This window comes from Pseudophryne corroboree, chromosome 1 (genome assembly GCF_028390025.1).
Source record: "Pseudophryne corroboree isolate aPseCor3 chromosome 1, aPseCor3.hap2, whole genome shotgun sequence".
Classification (NCBI taxonomy): Eukaryota; Metazoa; Chordata; class Amphibia; order Anura; family Myobatrachidae; genus Pseudophryne; species Pseudophryne corroboree.
The window spans coordinates 569229031-569252976 of record NC_086444.1 but is presented as its reverse complement, the minus strand read 5'-3'; the positions used below and the strand labels follow the sequence as shown (position 1 = coordinate 569252976).

General features: G+C 49.0%; 1 long non-coding RNA gene across 1 annotated transcript in view; it reads left to right on the top strand.

Annotated features, from left to right (window-relative positions):
* Positions 1–1135: 1135 nt before the first annotated feature.
* The window catches only part of LOC134920961 (uncharacterized), a 116907-nt gene continuing 94096 nt past the window's right edge, over positions 1136–23946 (top strand). The window contains exons 1-2 of the long non-coding RNA XR_010177470.1: positions 1136–1382; positions 3772–3906. This is a non-coding gene — a long non-coding RNA (uncharacterized LOC134920961). The remainder of the gene's footprint in view (positions 1383–3771; positions 3907–23946) is intronic.

The window sequence follows — 23946 nt, the reverse complement described above, 5'->3', positions numbered from 1 at the left end:
CCCCGAGGTCTCCGTGTCCTTCTGCGCATGCACAGATGGACTCCAGGAACATAAACCTGTAAGTCCAGGGTTGATGCTAGATTCAAGTGGCCTAAGGGACCTTTTACGTTAGGGGGAGGAGCCATGATACAAGGGAGAGGAGCTAGGCCAGCGGGATAGTTCCTCTACTATCCACGCCACCAACTATTACCTTTAGTAATCAGGTAGCGAGCGAAGCGAGCCACCGAGTCTGAAGCGTGGCGAGCGTACTTTTCGGGTACCCTGTTCGGCCGTAGCTCCTCCCCCTGGTGACGTGTCTCCTCCCTTAGTGACATCAGAAGGTCCCTTCTCCCACTCCGATTTAGAACCAACCGTAAGTCCAGGGAACGAAGCACAACGCAAAGGACAGTTCTGATCAGGAGGGCTGTCCATTACGATAGTTATTGGATATGTTAGTAAATATGCAATTAGTATCGATGTGATGTGTGGCGGGATGTACACAGCAAGGTTGGTACATCCCACCCTCAGTACGACTTAATCAGCCCTGCGGCACCTGCCAGGAGATTTGCATGCACAAGTCACAAAAATCAGCAACTGCCAACATCGACAGCACGTATGCCTGGGAGTGGGAAACAGGTCCATCATGTGTACTGACCGCTCTCTCTGTACAGCGCTGTATATTAAGCATACTTGCCTACCTGACCCTCTCCATGAGGGAGAAAATGCTCTGTTCCTGGACTTTCCTGGTAATGTATGATTGCCATCACCTGTGGTGAAACACCTTTCTTATCAATTAACTAGCTCACCACAGGTGATGGCAATCATACATTACCAGGAAAGTCCAGGAACAGAGCATTTTCTCCCTCATGGAGAGGGTCAGGCAGGCAAGCATGATATTAAGTCGTTATTATGCACACGTACTTTATAATAAAGAGACAAGTCATAAACAGTAACTTTGAAATTGGTTAAAAATGTCTACAGCCGGAGCAAATGGCTATACGTAGTGGATAGCACAGCGCTTTGCACACCACTAAGCACTGGCACTACACACAGCGCACAACCATTCCGTCAGCTGCCTGCCATCCTCCTCCGACCTCCGGGCTCCAAAACAGCCTACTTGAACTTCCCGGCCACATAAAACCGTCCAATCAACGCTTCCGTCTCTTGCGCATTGTCAGAGTGTGTGGCAGAAAGCAGGGCCGTGATTGGCCCCAAGGGTAGGCGCTGGCGGTTGGCTGGCGGCGGAGAGGCGGGCTGTATGAGCGGGGAAGTGTTGCTGCGTTACTGAATGCCCGCACCGGGCGCACTGAGTGTGTGTTACATACTGACTGTGCGGCGCGTCACCCCCGGCAGCTACCCACTATCACAGTTACTGCTGTGACCGTCCGTAGCGGCAGCACCAGGTACATATGGCGCAGCTCCGTCCATTACTGAGCTGTGTATAACTCTCCCGTGTCTCTTCTGTTGCTGGGGGGTGAGCCGCGGTGGGAGCTCCCTGGGTCGCTCATGCCAGTGCCCATTGGTATCCCGTATTCGGCACCCTCCTGCTGCCAGCGGCACATACTGATGACTGCTCACAGCTCGCTGGAGTTCTGTAATCATCATCCGGATGAAGTCTCCCTCACCCCTTTTGGTTAAAAAGGCCGGCCGGGACTCCGGGGTCTATTTACTAAGCCTTGGATGGAGATAAAGTCGCTGGAGATAAAATACCAGCCAATCAGCTACTAACTCATTTTTCAAACACAGCCTGTGGCATGACAGTTAGGAGCCGATTGGCTGGTACTTTATCTCCAGCGACTTTATCTCCATCCAAGGCTTAATAAATAGACCCCTTAGTGCAGAGCTTCTGCACACCGCTCCAATGCGTAGTCATGCACCTGGAGGAGTAAAGTTGGGTACACACTTGGTGATGTTCTCGTGAGTGACATCGCCTAGTGTTTCCCTCCTGGGCCGGGTCGCCTGACGGCAGGCATGCACACTGGGGCAGATTTATTACGCTCGGTGAAGTGATAAAGTGGAAGGTGATAAAGGACCAGCCAATCAGATCCTAACTGCCATGTCACAGGTTGGGTTTGAAAAATGACAGGAGCTGATTGGCTGGTACTTTATCACCTTCAACTTTATCACTTCACCAAGCTTAATAAATCTGCCCCACTGTGCGATATCGCACAGTGACGTCATGCCGAGGCTGGCCGGAGCATGCAGCTTTGGATGATGAGTCCAATTTGAACTGCATGCACGGCCGATACTTAAGCGACATACACACTGGGCGATGGTGATGGGCGATATTAACGATATCGCTCAGAAATGAGCAATATATAGTTTAGTTTGTATTCACCAACAATGAATGATGCGCGTCCCTGCGGTCGTTCATCATTGGTTTCCCGTTGTTTTGCAATGCAAAACAATTTGGATGATAATGATTATCATTCAGATCATTCAGCGTCCAATTTGCTGCCATCGCCCAGTGTGTAGGGCACTTGAGGCTCGTTAATTACCCGTGGGGTCGCGTATAGTTCGTACTCGGTGGCATACACACTGGGCGATATAGTAAACTATATTGCTCAGGAGGGGGTAAAATGAGCGATATAGTTCACTATACCACTAGTGTGTACCCACCTTAATTTGTAGAATATGCCCAATAATGACATGTCAGTTTTCAGGAAGTTTTCTCTAAAGAGATAACAACAGTGGGTTAAAAAAATATGGTGTGGTGTTGTAGTGATGCGCTATGCCCCCCCCCCCCCAACAGTTTACAAGCTTGTTTTGATACACCGACAAAATCAAATTAAACAATTCTTTGCTGTGCCCTAAAATGCTTTAAAGAGTTGAATTTGTTGGAAAAGACTTGTTGCCTATAATTTTTCCAACATTCATAAAGTTTTTTATTTTTAAAGTGAGAATCATCCATTTGACACCTTATAACAACCTCCAAAACTTTGCTTATGGCTGATTTTAGAGTCTGTATTATGGTTCTGCTCAGCTGCCACTATTGTGGTGTTCTGGAAGATTACACCAATTTTTTTTATGCATTTCTTCCAGGTCGCTTTTCTGTTTTTACAAAAAATTGTGCAACATGGACACAATGCTAGCAAATCACTATTCTATACCAGCAAGATAACATATAGCTTGTAACCACTATTGTGATGGTTGTATTTCTTTGCGTGATTTGCATTCCCCATGACAGCATTCCAAATGATTTGCAGACATACTATAACTAGGGATGGCCTATGGTGGGCTGCCCATCGATGGTTGCCATTGTTGATAACCATTGATGGCACTTAAATCATCTATGGTGTACTATTGATGGTTTGCATAACTTGTGGCCATTGCTGGCAGGTGCTGGCTGGACCATGGGCCAATAAACCCCCCCCCCCCCCCCCATAAAAAAAAAAAAAACAGGGGCGGGGCTTAGCTGGTAGCAGAGAACTATTGGCTCTCTGTCATCAGTGGCAAGGCAGTCAACCATTAGTAGTTAACCATTGATGTTCAGCAATTATTGATGGTTGATAGCCATCCCTAACTATAACTAGATATTTATGCAATAAATAAATATCATTCACTCACATGTAAATGTGTATGATCCATTCATATAAACGTACTAGAATATGGACGATGCGTAAAATAAATAGTTCATACAGTAAATTTTTAGATTTCCTCCTTCCCCCTTTTTTTAAGTTTTCCGATTTGTTTGGATTATCTCCATTCAATCTCAAAATATGATATTTTTTGATTAAAGTGTATTCTCCGGAATATAAATGTTTTATGGGTGTATATTTTTGTTGACCCTAGATCTTCATTTATCATACACATCCTCAATTATATGACAAAGCTGGAGAAATGGCTGTAAAGCAGAACAGTCAGGAACGCATTCTGTTACTTGAGGAAGAAATCAGCAGCTTGACTGAAGAATTGTCCCAGTGCCAGGTATGCCATGTAAAATCCCATCGTCAACTTTTGCTAACTAATGACTTATCAGTAGGCAATGTTGCTTTGGACTCGTGAATGTGATTTATAAGCTGAAAAAGGTGTGCAACACTCATTTTGTTTTTATGCCAATAGACCGGTTACCACCTCCATTTTACTATCCACATACTACCAGTTCTTGGTGCAGCAGTTTTATGAATGTGGTATGCCAGCCGTGGCCAACCTGTGGCTCTTTCTTTATTCAAATGTGGCTCCCGACACTCAGTCATCTGATCACAACAGATCCTGGAAACTGGTGCACTCCAACCAGACACACAGCAGCACTACAGCGACTGAAAACTGAGGGAGCCAGATACTGGGCTGTAGTGACATATGAGTGTGGGCTGGAGTGACAAAAGGTGGTGCTGGCTGGAGTGACACAGCAGGATCCTGGTAGGAGAGACATAATGGGGAGCTGACTGGAGTGATTCAGGAGGGTGATGTCTGGAGTGACACAGGAGGGTGCTGGCAAGAGTGACACAATTGGCAGCTGGCTGGAGTGACACAGGAGGGTGCTGGCTGGAATGACACAGGAGGGTGCTGGCTGGAGTGACAAATTGACACAATGGGGAGCTGGCTGGAGTGTCAAAGTAGAATCCTGGCAGGAGAGACACAATGGGGAGCTGACTTGGGTGACACAGGAGGGTGCTGGCTGGAGTGACACATTGACACAGGAGGGTGCTGGCTGGAGTGACACATGGAGGAGCTGAAGTGTATTATGTGAATATGGCTTTTTCAATATATTTTATGAGGATCTGGATTTTTCAATTATTTCTCTAACGTCCTAGTGGATGCTGGGTACTCCGTAAGGACCATGGGGAATAGACGGGCTCCGCAGGAGACTGGGCACTCTTAAAAGAAAGATTAGGTACTATATCTGGTGTGCACTGGCTCCTCCCTCTATGCCCCTCCTCCAGACCTCAGTTAGAATCTGTGCCCGGCCAGAGCTGGATGCACCCTAGGGGCTCTCCTGAGCTTCCTAGAAAAGAAAGTATTTGTTAGGTTTTTTATTTTCAGTGAGATCTGCTGGCAACAGACTCACTGCTACGTGGGACTGAGGGGAGAGAAGCGAACCTACCTGCTTGCAGCTAGCTTGGGCTTCTAAGGCTACTGGACACCATTAGCTCCAGAGGGATCGAACACAGGCCCAGTCCTCGGTCGTCCGGTCCCGGAGCCGCGCCGCCGTCCCCCTTGCAGAGCCAGAAGAACGAAGAGAAGTTGAAAATCGGCGGCTGAAGACTCCAGTCTTCATTAAGGTAGCGCACAGCACTGCAGCTGTGCGCCATTGCTCCCTTAGCACACCACACACTCCGGTCACTGATGGGTGCAGGGCGCTGGGGGAAGGGGGCGCCCTGGCCAGCAATTAGATTACCTTATGGCAATAAAAACACACATAATACAGTCTAGTACTGTATATGTGTAAAAACCCCCGCCATTAAAGTACATAAAAGGACAGAAGCCCGCCGCTGAGGGGGCCGGGCCTTCTTCCTCAGCACACCGGCGCCATTTTCTCTTGACACCTCAGCTGGAAGGAAGCTTCCCAGGCTCTCCCCTGCAGTATCCTGGTACATAAAGGGTAAAAAAGAGAGGGGGGCACATAAATTTAGGCGCAAAACTGTGTATATAAGCTGCTATAGGGGAAAAATCACTCAGTATAGTGTACATCCCTGTATTATATAGCGCTGTGGTGTGTGCTGGCATACTCTCTCTCTGTCTCTCCAAAGGGCCTGGTGGGGGAACTGTCTTCAAATAGAGCATCCCCTGTGTGTGTGGTGTGTCGGTACGCGTGTGTCGACATGTCTGAGGTAAAAGGCTCCTCTAAGGAGGTGATAGAGCGGATATGTGTGTGGGAGGGTGTCTCCGTCGACAACGCCGACACCTGTTTGGATATGTGTAAGTGCTGAGGTAAAATTATTGCACAAAAGGGTTAGGGAACAGAAAGGAAATCTACCCTGGTCTGTCCCTATGTCACAGAGTTCTTCAGAGTCTCTCTATGCTCACTATCCAAAATAACAAACACTGGTATCGACACGGAGTTTAACTCCACTGTCGACTACGATAATGCAAAGTTACAGCCAAGAGGGCTAAAAGATATTCAATATATGATTATTGGAATAAAAGATGATTTGCATATCACTGATGACTCATCTGTCCCTGACACGAGAGTACACATGTTAAGGGGAAGAATGCTGAGGTAAATTTCCCTCCTCTCATGAGGAAAAAGAGCGGGAATCTCCAGACAAGAGACGGCATCTTTCCACAAGAGAATTCTCAGGCTGTATCCTTTCCCCACTAGGGCCAGGATGTGTTGAGAATCTTCCCCTTGGGTGTCCTGTTTGCACTAGCTATTCTCAGGGATCCTGCAGATAGTGTGCACATTCTAGTATACTACCCAGACCGGCGATTGTGTCGGCATGGGTTTATAGCGCTGTGGCAGCGTGGACAGGTACCTTATCAGCAGAGATTGAGACCCTAGTATGCATATAAATATTTTAAGATGCTGTCTTAAGTGATAGATATATAATTATAAAGCATGCCCAAAGGGACATGAGTATACTGGGTCCTAGAGTCAAAAGCTATGTCGATTTCTGCTTGACGTGTCCTGTAGAATATACATTGGACAGATGATGCCGACTTAAGAGGCATATGGAAGGCTGAGGATTGTGTGGAGAAAGGTTCTCGGGCCTGGTCTCCACAGCTATAGTTGGTAATTCTGCTAGTTTGCCCTATATTCCTGCACAGCCTGGGAAAGCACGACATTATTAAATGCAGCTTTTCGAATAAAGAAACAAGAAAGTCTGAGGTGCGTCCTTTCTTGTCAGAGCCGGGGGTAGAGGCAAGAAGCTGTACAATAGCTAGTCCCCAGGAACAGAAGTCCTCCCCGGCCTCTACAAAAATCCACCGTATGTCGCTGGGGCTCCACAGGCGGAGCTAGGCCCGGTGGGGACACGCCTTCGTAAGTTCAGCCACAAGTGGGTTCACTCCCTGTTAGATCCCTGGGCAATAGAAATTGTGTCGCAGGGATACAGGCTGGACTGGGAGAAGATGCCCCCTCACCGTGGACCCGGCGGGTTTCCCCCGAAGAGAGGGAGCCAGTGTTAACTGCAATTCGTAAATTGTATCTTCAACAGGTGGTGGTCAAGGGTCCCCTCCTTCAACAAGAGGGTGTTATTATTCGACCATGTTATAATCCCGAAACCAGACGGTTCGGTTAGACCCATATTGAATTAAAATCCCTGAACATATACCTGAAAAGGTTCAAGTTCAAGATGGAATCGCTAAGAGCGGTCATTGCAAGCCTGAAAAGGGGGAGACTTTATCGTGAATCGGGACATAAGGGATACATACCTTCATGTCCCCATTTATCCACCTCATCAGGCGTACCTCAGAATTGCGGTACGGGATTGTCATTACCAATTTCACCAAGGTAATGGCGGATATGATGGTGATCCTGCGGAAGCAAGGTGTCACTATTATCACATACTTGGATGATCTCCTCATAAAAGCGAGATCAAGAGAGCAGTTGCTGGACAGCGTATCACCTTCTCTGGAAGTGAAACGGCAACACGACTGGATTCTATATATTCCGAAGTCGCAGTTGGTTCCTACAGCTCATCTGCCTCGCCTAGGCATGATCCTAGACACAGACCAGAAAAGGGTTTATCTCCCAATAGAGAGAGCTCAGTAGCTCATGACACTGGTCAGGAATCTATTGAAAACCAAAACAGGTGTCAGTGCATCACTGCACTCGAGTCCTGGGAAGGATGGTGGCATCATACGAGGCCATCCCCTTCGGCTAGTTCCATGCAAGGACAATGGAACTTACTGGACAAGTGGTCCGGACCACATCTTCAGATGCATCGGTTAATCACCCTATCCCCCAGGGCCAGGGTGTCTCTCCTGTGGTGGCTGCGGAGTGCTCACCTTCTCGAGGGCCGCAGATTTGCCATTCAGGACTGGGTCCTGGTGACCACGGACGCAAGCCTCCGAGGGTGGGGGGCAGTTACACAGGGAAGAAAATTCCAAGGTTTGTGGTCAAGCCAACAGACTTGCCTTCACATCAATATCCTGGAACTAAGGGCCATATACAACGCCCTAAGTCAAGCGGAGTTCCTGCTTCGCGACCAACCGGTTCTGATCCAGTCAGACCGCAGGGGCTCATGTAAACCGCCAAGGCGGCACAAGGAGCAGGGTGGCGAGGGTAGAAGCCACCAGAATTCTTCGCTGGGCGGAGAATCAAGTAAGCGCACTGTCAGCAGTGTTCATTCCGGGAGTGGACAACTGGGAAGCAGACTTCCTCAGCAGGCACGACCTCCACCCGGGAAAGTGGTGACTTCATCAGGAAGTCTTCACGCAGTTTTGCAAATTGATGGGAACTGCCTCAGGTGGACTAGATGGCGTCCCACCTCAATAAAAAGATAAAAAAGGTTTTACGCTGGGTCAAGGGACTCTAAGCGATAGCTGTGGTCGCACTAGTAACACCGTGGGTGTTCCAGTCGGTCTATGTATTCCCTCCTCTTCCTCTCAGACCCAAGGGCTGAGAATTGTAATAAAAGGAGGAGTGTGAACAATATTCTTTGCTCCGGATTGGCCAAGAAGGACTCGGTACCCGGAACTGCAAGAAATGCTCTCAGAGGACCCATGGCCTCTGCCTCTCAGACAGGACATGTTGCAACAGGGGCCCTGTCTGTTCCAAGACTTACCGCGGCTGCGTTGGACGGCATGGCGGTTGAACGCCGGATCCTAGCGGAAACGGGCATTCCGGATGCAGTTATTCCTACGCTGATAAAGGCTAGGAAAGACGTGACAGCAAGACTTTTTCACTGTATATGGCGAAAATAGGTTGCTTGGTGTGTGGCCGGGAAGGCCCTACAGAGTAATTCCAGCGGGGTCGATTCCTGCTCTTCCTACAGTCAGGAGTGACTATGGGCCTAAAATTAGGATCCATAAAGGCCAAGATTTCGGCCCTATCCCTTTTTCTCTCAAAAAGAACTGGCTTCACTGCCTGAAGTTCGGACGTTGTTACAGGGGTGCTGCATATTCAGCCCCTTTTGTGCCTCCAGTGGCACCTTGGGATCTTAACGTTGTGTTGGATTCCTAAAATCCCACTGGTTTGAGCCACTTAAGACCGTGGAGTTAAAATATCTCACGTGGAAAGTGGTCATGCTTTTGGCCTTAGCTTGGACTAGGCGTGTGTCAGAATTGGCGGCTTTGTCATGTAAAAGCCCATATCTGATCTTCCATATGGAAAGGGCAGAATTGAGGACTCGTCCCCAATTTCTCCCTAAGGTGGTATCATCGTTTCATTTGAACCAACCTATTGTGGTGCCTGCGGCTACTAGGGACTTGGAGGATTCCAAGTTGCTGGACGTAGTCCGGGCCCTGAAAATCTATGTTTCCAGGACGGCTAGAGTCAGAAAAACTGACTCGCTGTTTATCCTGCATGCACCCAACAAGCTGGGTGCTCCTGCTTCAAAGCAGTCTATTGCTCGCTGGATCTGTAGCACGATTCAGTTTGCGCATTCTGCGGCTGGACTGCCGCATCCTAAATCAGTGAAAGCCCATTCCACAAGGAAGGTGGGCTCTTCTTGGGCGGCTGCCCGAAGGGTCTCGGCTTTACAACTTTGCCGAGCTGCTACTTGGTCGGGTTCAAACACTTTTGCAAAATTCTACAAGTTTGATACCCTGGCTGAGGAGGACCTTGAGTTTGCTCATTCGGTGCTGCAGAGTCATCCGCACTCTCCCGCCCGTTTGGGAGCTTTGGTATAATCCCCATGGTCCTTACGGAGTACCCAGCATCCACTAGGACGTTAGAGAAAATAAGAATTTACTCACCGGTAATTCTATTTCTCGTAGTCCGTAGTGGATGCTGGGAGCCCTTCCCAAGTGCGGACTTTCTGCAATACGTGTATATAGTTATTGCTTAAATAAAGGGTTATTGTTATGAGCCATCTATTACATGAGGCTCAGTTGTTATTCATACTGTTAACTGGGTATAGTTATCACAAGTTGTACGGTGTGATTGGTGTGGCTGGTATGAGTCTTACCCTGGATTCCAAATCCTTTCCTAGTAATGTCAGCTCTTCCGGGCACAGTTTCCTTAACTGAGGTCTGGAGGAGGGGCATAGAGGGAGGAGCCAGTGCACACCAGATATAGTACCTAATCTTTCTTTTAAGAGTGCCCAGTCTCCTGCGGAGCCAGTCTATTCCCCATGGTCCTTACGGAGTACCCAGCATCCACTGCGGACTACGAGAAATAGAATTACCGGTGAGTAAATTCTTATTTTTATGTGGAAATGTGTTTTTCAATGTATTTTATGTTGATTCTGGCTTTAAAATGTATTTTATGTGGATCTGGCATTTTCATTGTCTTTTATACCAGGGGTGTGGCCTAGCAGGCACAAGGTCACACCCCATTTTTGCACACGCCCCTTCGGCTTGATGTTGGCTCTTTGACGTACCTAATAAGATTTGTTGGCTCTTTGTCTCTGACTGGTTGGCCACCCCTGCGGTATGCCATTGAATTGTACATTCTGGGAAATGTAAAACCATTACTCCAATTAGTACCTGAACAAAATCTGCAAGGGTTATTCCATGTCAAGTGAACCAATATTGAAAATCATCCCCAATTTTGAAGAAATTTTACAGGTTGTCATATATGTCAGACTACCTTTGGAAAAAAATGTTAGTTTAAACAATGCAATAGTAGCAAAACTATGGTCCTCAAAGTGGTGGTGGGTGCAATGGTCACCGACACTGCAGTGCACCATCATCAATGTTCAGGTTATTACTGTGGCAGATCTAGGACAGTAAAGTTGTGTAAGTGGACATGCCTTTTTCGTGCAGATCTAAAAAAATCACAGTCCTAAGACTTGCATGCTTGTACTTTTTTCACAGTATGAAGAAAAAAATATATTGTATAAATCTTTTGCTGGAATTCAGATATATATCCAAAATAAAATTTTATTTTAGTAGGACATCACTGTAGCTAACTACCCAAGTGGATCCAGTCTTAAAATATCAGACTCCAAACCATTTTAGTCAGAATCAGAGTAGAAAACTGCATTCGCAATGTCCATACGTTATTAATACATCGGCAGTATAATTTGTTTCATTTGTATTTTTCCAACTCTGTCCACTGTAATAGTGGGCCTAATTTAGTATGGATAGCAAATTCTGCTAATTAGCAGAATTTGCTATCCTTTTCCTAGCATGCTGGGGGCCGCCCAGCATGCTGACCGGCGCCCCCCCCCCTCCCCCGCTCCTTGATGACGTAGAAATTGCGACCGCCTCGCAATTTGTGCTTCATCGTAGAAATTAGTGATGGCTGTTGCCGCCGCAGGAGCTTCGCCGCTGTGTTCACGATCGCGGTGCCTGCATGTGACATCATCACGCCTCTGACACGGCCACTTTTGGCCACCTCCCATTCGCGCTGCACCGCTCCCCGCAACTCTCAGTCTCCTCCATGAAAACGGAGCGTTGGCCGCCCCCCTGCGACAGCCTCTGCCTGATTGACAAGGCAGGATAGGTTTAAACGTAAGAAGGTGGTTAAACAAGTTTTACCTCATTCTGAACACCTGGTTGACATACGTCAGGAATCCTGGGAAAATCCGGAAACAAAATTCACACCAAATAAGAGACTGTTGGCTTGCTATCCTCTCTCTGCGGAGATATGTAAGAATTGGGAAACTCCTCCGCCTGTAGATTCTCATGTCGCGCGCATGGTAGTTTCCTCTGCTCTGCCAGTAACTACCGACACCTCTCTGAAGGAACCGACGGATTGACGTGTGGATGGTTGTTTGAAAGCGATTTACACCCTAACGGGGGTTGTGCATAGGCCAACCATTGCAGCGTCATGGGCTGCTGAAGCTGTTGAGGCGTGGGCTCAGGAGCTTGAGGCGGAACTGCCTTCCAACGCATCTGAGCATGCTCGACAATGTCTCTCATATATTACCACGGCTTCTCTGTACCTTAAGGAGGCGGCCTCCGATGCTGGGGTGCTGGTGGCCAAGGCTGCTACTACGTCCGTGTTGGCCAGACGTATCCTTTAGTTGAGATCCTGGTCGGTGGATATGGATTCCAAGAAAACCCTGGAGGTGCTTCCTTTCAAGAGAGACATTCTCTTTTGAGAAGACCTTAATAAGATTGTGGCTGATCTGGCTACTGCTAAAACAGCTTGCCTACCTAGTACGGCTCCTTCCGCACAGAAGGCTAAAAGTACTTTCCCTCTGCCCTTTCGTCCTCTAGGTAAAGCAAAAGGTCAGGCGTACCCAAAGCAAGCTCGTGCATCCAGACCTGCAAAGCCCAGACCGAAGCGTGCCTGGGCTGCTCGTCAGCCTGCTTCCAAAACTGACAAGCCTGCGCATGACGGGGCTGGCCTCCCTCTGGGGGATCCCAGGGGTGGGGGGCCGACTTCTAGGTTTTGCCCAGTAATGATTGAAGACCACTTCAGATACCTGGGTAAGAGAAGTCGTCACTCGAGGTTACGCCATACCCTTCAAGAATCGTCCCCCTCATCGATTTTGCCTGACAGATGTGCCTCTGGATCCGGCAAAAGCAAATATGTTGCACTCTGTGGTACATGCCCTCCTGACCACAGGAGTGGTGGTACAGGTGCCTCTAGCTCAGAGAGGCAAGGGGTACTTTATGGACTTTATGGTCTCCTTGGACATACAGGATTCTTACCTGCATATTCCTATTGCGGTGTATCATCTGCAGTACCTGAGGTTTGCGGTGGGCAACCTCCATTACCAATTTTGGACGTTACCCTTTGATTTGACAACGGCTCCCCGAGTTTTCACCAAAGTTATGGCGGTCATGACGGCTACACTCCGCCGTCAAGAGTAGTGTTCACTCTAGGCTGTTTTAGCAGGGCGCCGCGCCCTGCCTGTTTTTTAGCGGGCAAAACCCGCCCTGCCCTTTTTGCGGCGCCCTGCTAGAACAGCCACCCGCTTCCTGCCCTCCCGGCGTGTATAGATGCCGTGCGCATTCGCGCGGCATCCATTCACGCATTGGGAGAGAGCTGGGGGAAGCCCAGCACCGACGGAGGTACTGGGCACGCCCCCAACAGTGACGTCGCCGGCCACAGACGCTCTGTATAGTAGCGTTTGTGGGCAGCACCGCCCCCAAAAAAGACGTAGGTGTGGCCACGCCCCCTAATTTGCATGGCCGCGCCCCTGTTTCGGATGCGCGCAATTGTGCCCCCGGAGTCCGGCGCCCTACCCCTTTTCACTCCTAGAGTGAACACTGAAAAGGTCAGGATCCTACTGTATTTGGATGATTTGTTGATCCTGTCGAATTCCCCAGAACTTCTCCTGTGTCATCTCGATCTGACAGTCCAGTGCATGAAAGCCGACGGGTGGCTGATCAACTGAAAGAAATCCTCCCTGGTTCCTGCTCGGAGCATAGTACACCTGGGAGCGTTATTGGACACTCACAACCAGCGGTTGTTCCTGTCTCAGGAGAAATTCCTGAAACTTCAGGACAGGATTTGATGCTTCCTATCTCGTCCGCAAGTGTCGATTCATTCGGCAATACAAGTGCTAGGTCTCATGGTGTCGGCTTTCGACATGGTGGAGTATGCTCAATTCCATTCTCGCCCTCTGCAGAAGTTGATTCTGTCCAAGTGGGACGGCCTGCCTCACTGGATCAGATCTCGCATGATCTCCTTGTCTCCGGAGGTCCGCCTGTCACTGAGCTGGTGGCTTCAGGACCAATGATTAAGCAGGGGCCGTCCCTTCTAGATATCCAACTGGGACGACGGATGCCAGTCTGAGAGGTTGGGGCGCGGTGTTGGAACAACACTCTCACCAGGGTCGGTGGACCGAGAGGAGTTACTACTCTAGATAAACATTCTGGAATTGCGGGCAGTGTTCAATGCATTAACAATGGCCCAGCATCTGATACAAAACAGACCTGTTCAAGTACAATCGGACAACGCCACCACGATGGCGTACATCAATCATCAAGGCGGCACTCGAAGCCGCATGGCAAAGAGGGAAGTATCACGGATTCTTCAGTGTGCAGAGCGCCATGTGCCGGCCATATCCGCAGTGTTCATTCCGGGCGTTCTGAACTGGGAAGTGGACTATCTCAGTCGTCAGGACGTACATGCCGTAGAGTGGAGCTTCCATCCGGAGGTATTTCAACTTCTCGTGGACACGTGGGTCCTTCCAGATGTGGATCTGATTGCGTCTCGACACACTCCCAGTGTTCCGGTCTTCCGAGCAAGGACAAGGGATCCTCAAGCTGCGTTCGTGGACGCTCTGGCAATTCCATGGAACTTTCAGCTGCCGTATGTGTTCCCTCCGGTGTCACTCCTGCCCAGAGTAATACGGAAGTTCATGCAAGAAGGAGGAAACTTATTTCTGGTCGCTCCAGCGTGGCCCAGGCGGCACTGGTTCTCCGATCTACGGGCCTCTCGTTGGCTCGTCCCCTTCTACTTCCACAACGACCAGACCTCCTCGTTCAGGGCCCTTGTGTTTACCAGGATTTGGCCCATCTGGCTTTGACGGCATGGCTCTTGAAGCTTCTGTCCTGAGGTCCAAGGGTTTTTCTGAGGCGGTCGTTCAACCTATGTTGAAGGCCCGTAAGCCGGCTTCTGCTCGGATCTACCATAGGGTCTGGAATGCTTACTTTACTTGGTGTGCGTCTCACAATCATGACGTTTTCAAGTTTACTACGGCCAAACTATTTGCCTTTCTACAACAGTGCCTGGATTTAGGCCTGCGTCTGGCCTCCCTGAAGGTTCACATCTCTGCCTTGTTGATTTGGTTTCAGAGAAAGATTGCTACCCTACCTGATGTCCATACATTCACTCAAGGTGTGTTGCGGATTCAGCCTCCTAATGTGCCACCTGTGGCTCCTTGGGATCTGTTGGTGGTTTTGGAGGCCTTACAAGAGTCTCCGTTTGAGCCTCTTACCTCTGCTGACCTTAAGTGGCTTTCCCTTAAGGTGTTATTCTTGCTGGCCATTGCTTCAGCTAGAAGGGTCTCCGACTTGGGTGCCTTATCCTGTAAGTCTCCCTATTTGATTTTTCACCGTGACCGGGCGGTTCTTAGAACGCGGCCAGGTTATTTACCCAAGGTGGTGTTTTCCAACCACCTTAACCAGGAGATTGTGGTTCCGGCCTTTAATTCTCCTGAGTTGTCTACCAAAGAGCGGTCTTTGGATGTAGTACGGGCTCTCCGTATCTATGTGAAGAGAACATCCTCCATTAGGAAATCTGATTCTCTTTTCGTGTTGTTTGGTTTTCACAAACGTGGCTGGCCTGCTTCCAAGCAGACTCTGGCCAGATGGATAAGAATGGTGATTGCACATGCTTATGTACAGGCTGGTCGTCTGGTTCCTGCTACCATCAAAGCCCATTCTACTCGGTCGGTTGGAACTTCTTGGGCGGCCCACAGTGGTGCGACCCTTGAACAACTGTGCAAGGCGGCTACGTGGTCCTCTGGGAACACGTTCATTAGTTTCTATGCCTTCGATACTTCCGCCTCCCAGGATGCTTGCTTTGGACCCCGGGTTCTTGTGCCTGCTACAGTGCGTCCCCTCCCATAAGGTACTGCTTTAGGACATCCCCGATGTTAATCCTTGTGCAGCCCAGTGTATCCCGCAGCAGAAAACGAGATTTATGGTAAGAACTTACCGTTGTTAAATCTCTCTCTGCGAGGTACACTGGGCTCCACAAGGGGCCCACCCTGACGCACTTCGCTTCTTTGGGTTGGTATGGCATAGCCGCTGACACCCTCTCCTGTTTTGAGTGTGAGGTGTAATTGGCTACAAGCGATTGTCGTCTCTGGTACCTGCTACTGCATTGGGCTGGTTAACGAAACTGAGTTCCTGTGCACGGAGGCGGGGTTATATAGGAGGCGGCGCTGTGCATCTTGGGAACAGTCAAAGCTTTGAGCCTGTTGGTGCCTTGGATGAAGATCCTACTCTACACCCCGATGTTAATCCTTGTGGAGCCCAGTGTACCTCGCAGAAAGAGATTTAACAATGGTAAGTTCTTACCATAAATCTCATTTTCTCTTATACGTCCTAGAGGATGCTGGGGTCACATTTAGAACCATGGGGTATAGACGGGATCCACAGGAGACATGGGCACTTTAAGACTTTCAAAGGGTGTGAACTGGCTCATTCCTCTATGCCCCTCCTCCAGACTCCAGTTTTAGAATTTCGCCCAGTGAGACTGGATGAACTACAGGGGAGCTCTACTGAGTTTCTCTGAAAAGACTTATGTTAGGTTTTTTATTTTCAGGGAGGCTGCTGGCAACAGTCTCCCTGCTTCGTGGGACTTTGGGGAGAGAAGTATGACCAACTTCTAGTGAGTTCAATGGCTGTGCTTCTAGCTGACAGGACACCATTAGCTCCTGAGGGTGCTGATCGCTGGGTACGCCTAGATGCTCACTCCCGCAGCCTGCCGTCACCCACTTACTCAGCCAGAAGTCAGAAGACGGGTGAGTAGCAGAAGAACAGAAGACTTCTTCTCCAGTGACGGCTTTCTGAGGTACCGCGCAGCAAACGGAACACTGCACGCCATGTTCCCACACACATAACAGGCACTGCAGGGTGCAGAGCGTGGAAGAGGTGTCTTTCCAAAGTTCTGTGTTTTCATCCTCACCAGGCCCCTCGGGGTCTCCTAACATTCTCTATGTAATGCACACTGATACCGACACGGACTCTGAATCCTGTGTCGACACTGGTTTTCCAGAATGATTCCGAAATTAACTAGGAATATTCAGTACATTATGGAGTACCCTTCTGTATTAACAGAAGAAGGTTTACCTATATAAAGAAAAAAAAGAAGGAAACTTTTTCCTTCCTGTCGTGATTCCCAAGGGAATTCAGGTTACCTAGCCATTCCCGGCAGTTGACAGGGGGAGTCACCCCCCGTTTTAAGAAGGGCCCTCTCACGGTTAACAAAGATGTGGCTCTGCCTGCATCTGGGACATCTGTCCTTAAGGAGCCGGCAGACCACACGTTGCAGTATACATTAATTTCTCTAACGTCCTAGCGGATGCTGGGGACTCCATAAGGACCATGGGGAACAGACGGGCCCCGCAGGAGACATGGGCACTTTAAGAAAGAATTTAGATTCTGGTGTGCTCTGGCTCCTCCCTCTATGTCCCTCCTCCAGACCTCAGTTTGAGACTGCCCGGACGAGCTGGGTGCTGTTCAGTGAGCTTTCCTGAGCTTGCTGTGAGAAAGTATTTTGTTAGGTTTTTTTATTTTCAGGGAGCTCTGCTGGCAACAGACTCCCTGCATCGTGGGACAGAGGGGAGAGAAGCAGCCCTACTCTCTGAAGCTAGGTCCTGCTTCTTAGGCTACTGGACACCATTAGCTCCAGAGGGATCGTACACAGGATCTCACCCTCGTCGTTTGATCCCAGAGCCGCGCCGCCGTCCCCCTCGCAGAGCCGGAAGACAGAAGCCGGGTGAGTATGAGAAGCAAGAAGACTTCGAAATCGGCGGCAGAAGACTCCGTTCTTCACTGAGGTAACGCAGAGCACTGCAGCTGTGCGCCATTGCTCCCACACACCTCGCATACTCCGGTCACTGTAAGGGTGCAGGGCGCAGGGGGAGGGGGGGGCGCCCTGGGCAGCATATGGACCTCGTTTGGCAAAAGTACACATATATACAGTTGGGCACTGTATATATGTATGAGCCCCCGCCAAGAAAATGTATATTTAAGCGGGACAGAAGCCCGCCGTCGAGGGGGCGGGGCTTCTTCCTCAGCACTCACCTGTGCCATTTTTTTCTCCACAGCTCCGCTGAGAGGAAGCTCCCCAGGCTCTCCCCTGCAGATATAGAAGAGGGTAAAAAGAGAGGGGGGGCACATAATTAGGCGCAATAATCTATATAAACAGCAGCTACTGGGTTAACATTAAGTTACTGTGTTATTCCTGGGTTTATAGCGCTGGGGTGTGTGCTGGCATACTCTCTCTCTATCTCTCCAAAGGGCCTTGTGGGGGAATTGTCTTCAGATGAGCATTCCCTGAGTGTGTGGTGTGTCAGTACATGTGTGTCGACATGTCTGAGGTAAAAGGCTCCCATAAGGAGGAGATGGAGCAAATGTGTGTGAGTGGTGTCTCCGTCGACAACGCCGACACCTGTTTGGATATGTGAAATTAAGTGCTAAGTTAAATTTATTGCACAAAAGATTAGAGAACAGACAGGGAATCTACCCATGTCTGTCCCTATGTCGCAGAGACCTTCAGAGTCTCTCAATGCTCACTATCCAAAATAATAGACACTGATATCGACACGGAGTCTGACTCCAGTGTCGACTACGATAATGCAAAGTTACAGCCAAAATGGCAGGAAAGTATTCAATATATGATTATTGTAATAAAAAATGTTTTGCATATCACTGATGACTCATCTGTCCCTGACACAAGGGTACACATGTTTAAGGGGAAGAAAGCTGCGGGAATCTCCAGACAAGAGACTGCAGTTTCCCACAAAGAATTCTCAGGGAGTATGCTTTCCCTACTAGGGCCAGGATACGATGGGAATCTTCCCCTAGGGTGTCACGTTTGCCCAAAAGGTAGCGCTGACTTAACAGCTATCCTCAGGGATCCTGCAGATAACATGCAGTAAAAGTACTTTGAAGTCCATTTACACACATTTTGGTACACTACTCAGACCGGCGATTGTGTCGGCATGGGTTTATAGCACTGTAGCAGCGTGGACAGATACCTTATCAGCAGAGATTGAGACCCTAGTATGTGTGTATATATATATATATATATATATATATATATATTAAAAGAGAGTGAAGGCGCACTCAATGAGCAAGTATAACAGGTAATTTATTACAATGATAAAAGCTCACATACATCTCGGATTAAAATAGCCGGCTCACGAACACATCCAAAGTGCCTCCGGATAGCAGCGTGTGAATTGTTCTCTGCCGCTCAATCATCAGATGGTCTCATCAGCGTGTATGCTTGTGGACTCCGCAACAAACTCCGATCACTCAGAGCCGTCCTTCCTGGCCACGCCCAACGCGTTTCGTCACTGCCGGACTTCGTCCGGCAGTGACGAAACGCGTTGGGCGTGGCCAGGAAGGCCAGGAAGGACGGCTCTGAGTGATCGGAGTTTGTTGCGGAGTCCACAAGCATACACGCTGATGAGACCATCTGATGATTGAGCGGCAGAGAACAATTCACACGCTGCTATCCGGAGGCACTTTGGATGTGTTCGTGAGCCGGCTATTTTAATCCGAGATGTATGTGAGCTTTTATCATTGTAATAAATTACCTGTTATACTTGCTCATTGAGTGCGCCTTCACTCTCTTTTAGTGCACATTGGAAAATTACAGCTGTGGTTACGCTGTCTTTTGGAGTGCCAGCACTTGCATCGTTTGAACTGTGGACGATCTAATCAGTGAATTTAAGGACATTGATAGCACAACCATCCCTGCATTCGTATATATATATATATATATATATATATATATAAAAGATGCTGTCTTAGATATATATATATATATATATATATATATATAAAACATGCCCAAAGAGACATTAGTCTACTGGGTTCTAGAGTCAACGCTATGTCGATTTCTGCTTGACGTGTCCTGTGGAACATGGAATGGACAGGTGATGCCGACTTAAGAGGCATATGGAAGGTTTACCTTACAAGGCTGAGGATTGTGTGGAGAAGGGATCTCGGACCTGGTCTCCACAGCTATAGCTGGTAATTCTGATCTTTTGCCTTATATTCCAGCACAGCCTAGGAGAGCACGACATTATCAAATGCAGTCCTTTCGATCACAAAGAAACAAGAAAGTCCGAGGTGCGTCCTTTCTTGCCAGAGGCAGGGGCAGAGGAAAGAAGCTGCACAACACAGCTAGTTCCCAGGAACAGAAGTCCTCCCCGGCCTCTACATAATCCACCGCATGTCGCTGGGGCTCCACAGGCGAAGCTAGGCCAGGTGGGGGCACGTCTTCGAAATTTCAGCCTCAAGTGGGTTCACTCCCTGTTGGATCCCTGGGCAATAGATATTGTGTCTCAGGGATACAAGCTGGACTTCGAGGAGATGCCCCCTCACCGACGGCCCTGCCGGCTTCCCCCCACGAGAGGGAAATAGTGTTAACTGCAATTCACAAATTGTATCTTCAACAGGTGGTGGTCAAGGTTCCCCTCCTTCAACAAGGAGGGGGTAATTATTCGACCATGTTGTAGTCCCGAAACCGGACGGTTCGGTCAGACCCATATTGAATTTAAAATCCCTGAACATATACCTGAAAGGGTTCAAGTTCAAGATGGAATCGCTGAGAGCGGCCGTCGCAGGCCTGGAAGGGGGGGATTTTATGGTGTCTCTGGACATAAAGGATGCATACCTTCATGTCCCCATTTATCCACCTCATCAGGCGTACCTCAGATTTGTGGTACAGGATTGTCATTACCAATTTCAGACGTTGCCGTTTGGTCTCTCCACGGCACCGAGAATATTTACCAAGGTAATGGCGGAAATGATGGTACTCCTGCGGAAGCAAGGGGTCGCAACTATCCCATACTTGGACGATCTCCTCATAAAAGCGGGATCAAGAGAGCAGTTGCTGATCTCCGTAGCACTTTCTCTGGAAGTGTAACGGCAACACGGCTGGATTCTAAATATTCCAAAGTTGCAGTTGGTTCCTACCTTTCTTGGTCTTTCCTACCTTGGTCTGCCTTTCCTAGGCATGATACTAGACACAGACCAGAAAAGGGTTTATCTCCCGATAGAGAGAGCTCAGGAGCTCATGACACTGGTCAGGAACCTATTAAAACCAAAACAGGTGTCAGTGCATCACTGCACTCGAGTCCTGGGAAGGATGGTGGCATCATACGAGGCCATTCCCTTCGGCAGGTTCCATGCGAGGACCTTTCAATGGGACTTACTGGACAAGTGGTCCGGATCACATCTTCAGATGCATCGGTTAATCACCCTATCCCCCAGGGCCGGGGTGTCTCTCCTGTGGTGGCTGCAGAGTGCTCACCTTCTCGAGGGCCGCAGCTTCGGCATTCAGGACTCGGTCCTGGTGACCACGGATGCAAGCCTCCGAGGGTGGGGAGCAGTCACACAGGGAAGAAATTTCCAAGGTCTGTGGTCAAGTCAGGAGACTTGCCTTCACATCAACATCCTGGAACTAAGGGCCATATACAACGCCCTACGTCAAGCGGAGACCCTGCTACGCGACCAACCGGTTCTGATTCAGTCAGACTCCATCACCGCAGTGGCTCATGTAAACCGACAAGGCGGAAGCCACCAGAATTCTTCGCTGGGCGGAAAATCACGTAAGCGCACTGTCAGCAGTGTTCATCCTGGGAGTGGACAACTGGGAAGCAGACTTCCTCAGCAGACAAGAGTGGGGACTTCATCAGGAAGTCTTCGCACAGACTGCAAGTCGGTGGGTACTGCCACAGGTGGACATGATGGCATCCCGCCTCAACAAAAAACTACAGAGGTATTGCGCCAGGTCAAGAGACTTTCAGGCGATAGCTGTAGACGCCCTGGTGACACCGTGGGTGTTCCAGTCGGTCTATGTATTTCCTCCTCTTCCTCTCATAGCCAAGGTGCTGAGAATAATAAGAAAAAGAGGAGTGAGAATGATACTCATTGTTCCAGATTGGCTACGAAAGACTTGGTATCCAGATCTGCAAGAAATGCTCACAGAGGACCCGTGGCCTCTTCCTCTAAGACAGGACTTGTTGCAACAGGGGCCCTGTCTCTTCCAAGACTTACCGCGGCTGCGTTTGACGGCATGGCGGTTGAACGCCGGATCCTAGCGGAGAAAGGCATTCCGGAGGAGGTCATTCCTACGCTGATAAAGGCTACGAAGTACGTGACAGCTTAACATTATCACCGTATAAGGCGAAAATATGTTGCTTGGTGTGAGGCCAGGAATGCCCCTACGGAGGAATTCCAGCTGGGCCGTTTCCTTCACTTCCTACAGTCAGGAGTGAATTTGGGCCTAAAATTGGGGTCCATTGAGGTCCAGATTTCAGCCCTATCCATTTTCTTTCAAAAGGAGTTGACTTCTCTACCTGAAGTTCAGACGTTTGTAAAGGGAGTGCTGCATATTCAACCCGCTTTGGTGCCTCCAGTGGCACCTTGGGATCTTAACGTGGTGTTGAGTTTCCTGAAATCCCACTGGTTTGAACCACTCAAAACGGCGGAGTTGAAATATCTCACGTGGAAGGTGGTCATGCTATTAGTCTTGGCTTCGGCTAGGCGTGTGTCGGAGTTGGCGGCTTTGTCACATAAAAGCCCCTATCTGGTTTTCCATGCGGATAGAGCAGAATTGCGGACCCGTCCACAATTTCTGCCGAAAGTGGTTTCATCCTTTCATATAAACCAACCTATTGTGGTGCCTGTGGCTACTACGGACTTGGAGGATTCCGAGTTGCTTGATGTAGTCAGGGCTTTGAAGGTTTATGTAGCCAGAACGGCTAGGGTTAGGTAAACAGAGTCTTTGTTTATCCTGTATGCTTCCAACAAGCTTGGTGCTCCTGCTTCAAAGCAGACTATTGCTCGCTGGATCTGTAACACGATTCAGCAGGCTCATTCGGCGGCTGGATTGCCGCTGCCAAGATCAGTTAAGGCCCATTCCACTAGGAAGGTGGGCTCTTCTTGGGCGGCTGCCCGAGGGGTCTCGGCATTACAACTTTGCCTAGCGGCTACTTGGTCAAACACTTTTGCAAAGTTCTACAAGTTTGATACCCTGGCCGAGGAGGACCTGGTGTTTGCTCAATCGGTGCTGCAGAGTCATCCGCACTCTCCCGCCCGTTTGGGAGCTTTGGTATAATACCCATGGTCCTTACGGAGTCCCCATCATCCACTAGGACGTTAGAGAAAATAAGATTTTACTTACCGGTAAATCTATTTCTCGTAGTCCGTAGTGGATGCTGGGCGCCCGTCCCAAGTGTGGACTTCTTCTGCAATGCTTGTATATAGTTATTGCTTAAATAAGGGTTATGTTATGGTTGCATCAGGGTTGACCTGTTGCTCTGTTGTTGTTCATACTGTTGACTGGGTATGTTTATCTCAAGTTATACGGTGTGATTGGTGTGGCTGGTATGAATCTTGCCCTGGATTACCAAAATCCTTTCCTTGTACTGTCAGCTCTTCCGGGCACAGTTTCTCTAACTGAGGTCTGGAGGAGGGACATAGAGGGAGGACCCAGAGCACACCAGAATCTAAATTCTTTCTTAAAGTGCCCATGTCTCCTGCGGAGCCCGTCTATTCCCCATGGTCCTTACGGAGTCCCCAGCATCCACTACGGACTACGAGAAATAGATTTACCGGTAAGTAAAATCTTATTATTTAATGATACAACCCATGAGACATTACTCAGGACTACATTGCATGTGTGTGGATGAGTGGTGCTGTTGAAAAGTGGTCTGATAATTTTATCATCAAGTATTGACACTAGCTATGGATGAGATTCTCCTGACGTTAGATCATATACAGTATGTGTGGAGCCGTGACAGAGAATTCACCAGTGAAAGGCGCATCCTGCTTCCAAAATAGATTATGGAGTCTCTCACGTAATTAAGGGGAGACCTTGTTTGGTAGTGACCTGGATGATATGGTGGGCAGCTACCGCAGGTAAGTCGTTTTTCTGCCGTGTCTCCCTCCGCAGACAAAAAAGTCGCATCGCTCCAAGTTGCGGTCCTTTCGGCCCATGAGGTACGAACAAAAAATAAATAAAAATAAAAATGTTTTCCCTTTCTTTGCATATAGAGGTAGGGGAAGGTGAGTAAAGACTTCTCTTCACTAAGACGGCATTACAGAGGTACCGCATAGCGAGTGCACAGTGCGCGCCGGGCTCCCATACAGTACACACCGCTGGGTGCAGGGCGTTGGGGGGGGGGGGGGGGGGGCGGCGGCGCCCTGGGAAGCCTGTTTACCTCAGAAAAGCTGGCTAGTTGGACTAAAAGTGCCTAGGCACAGTCCAAAACCCCTGCCAGGATAAATAAAGCTTCTTCCTCACTGCTCACTCGGCGCCATTTC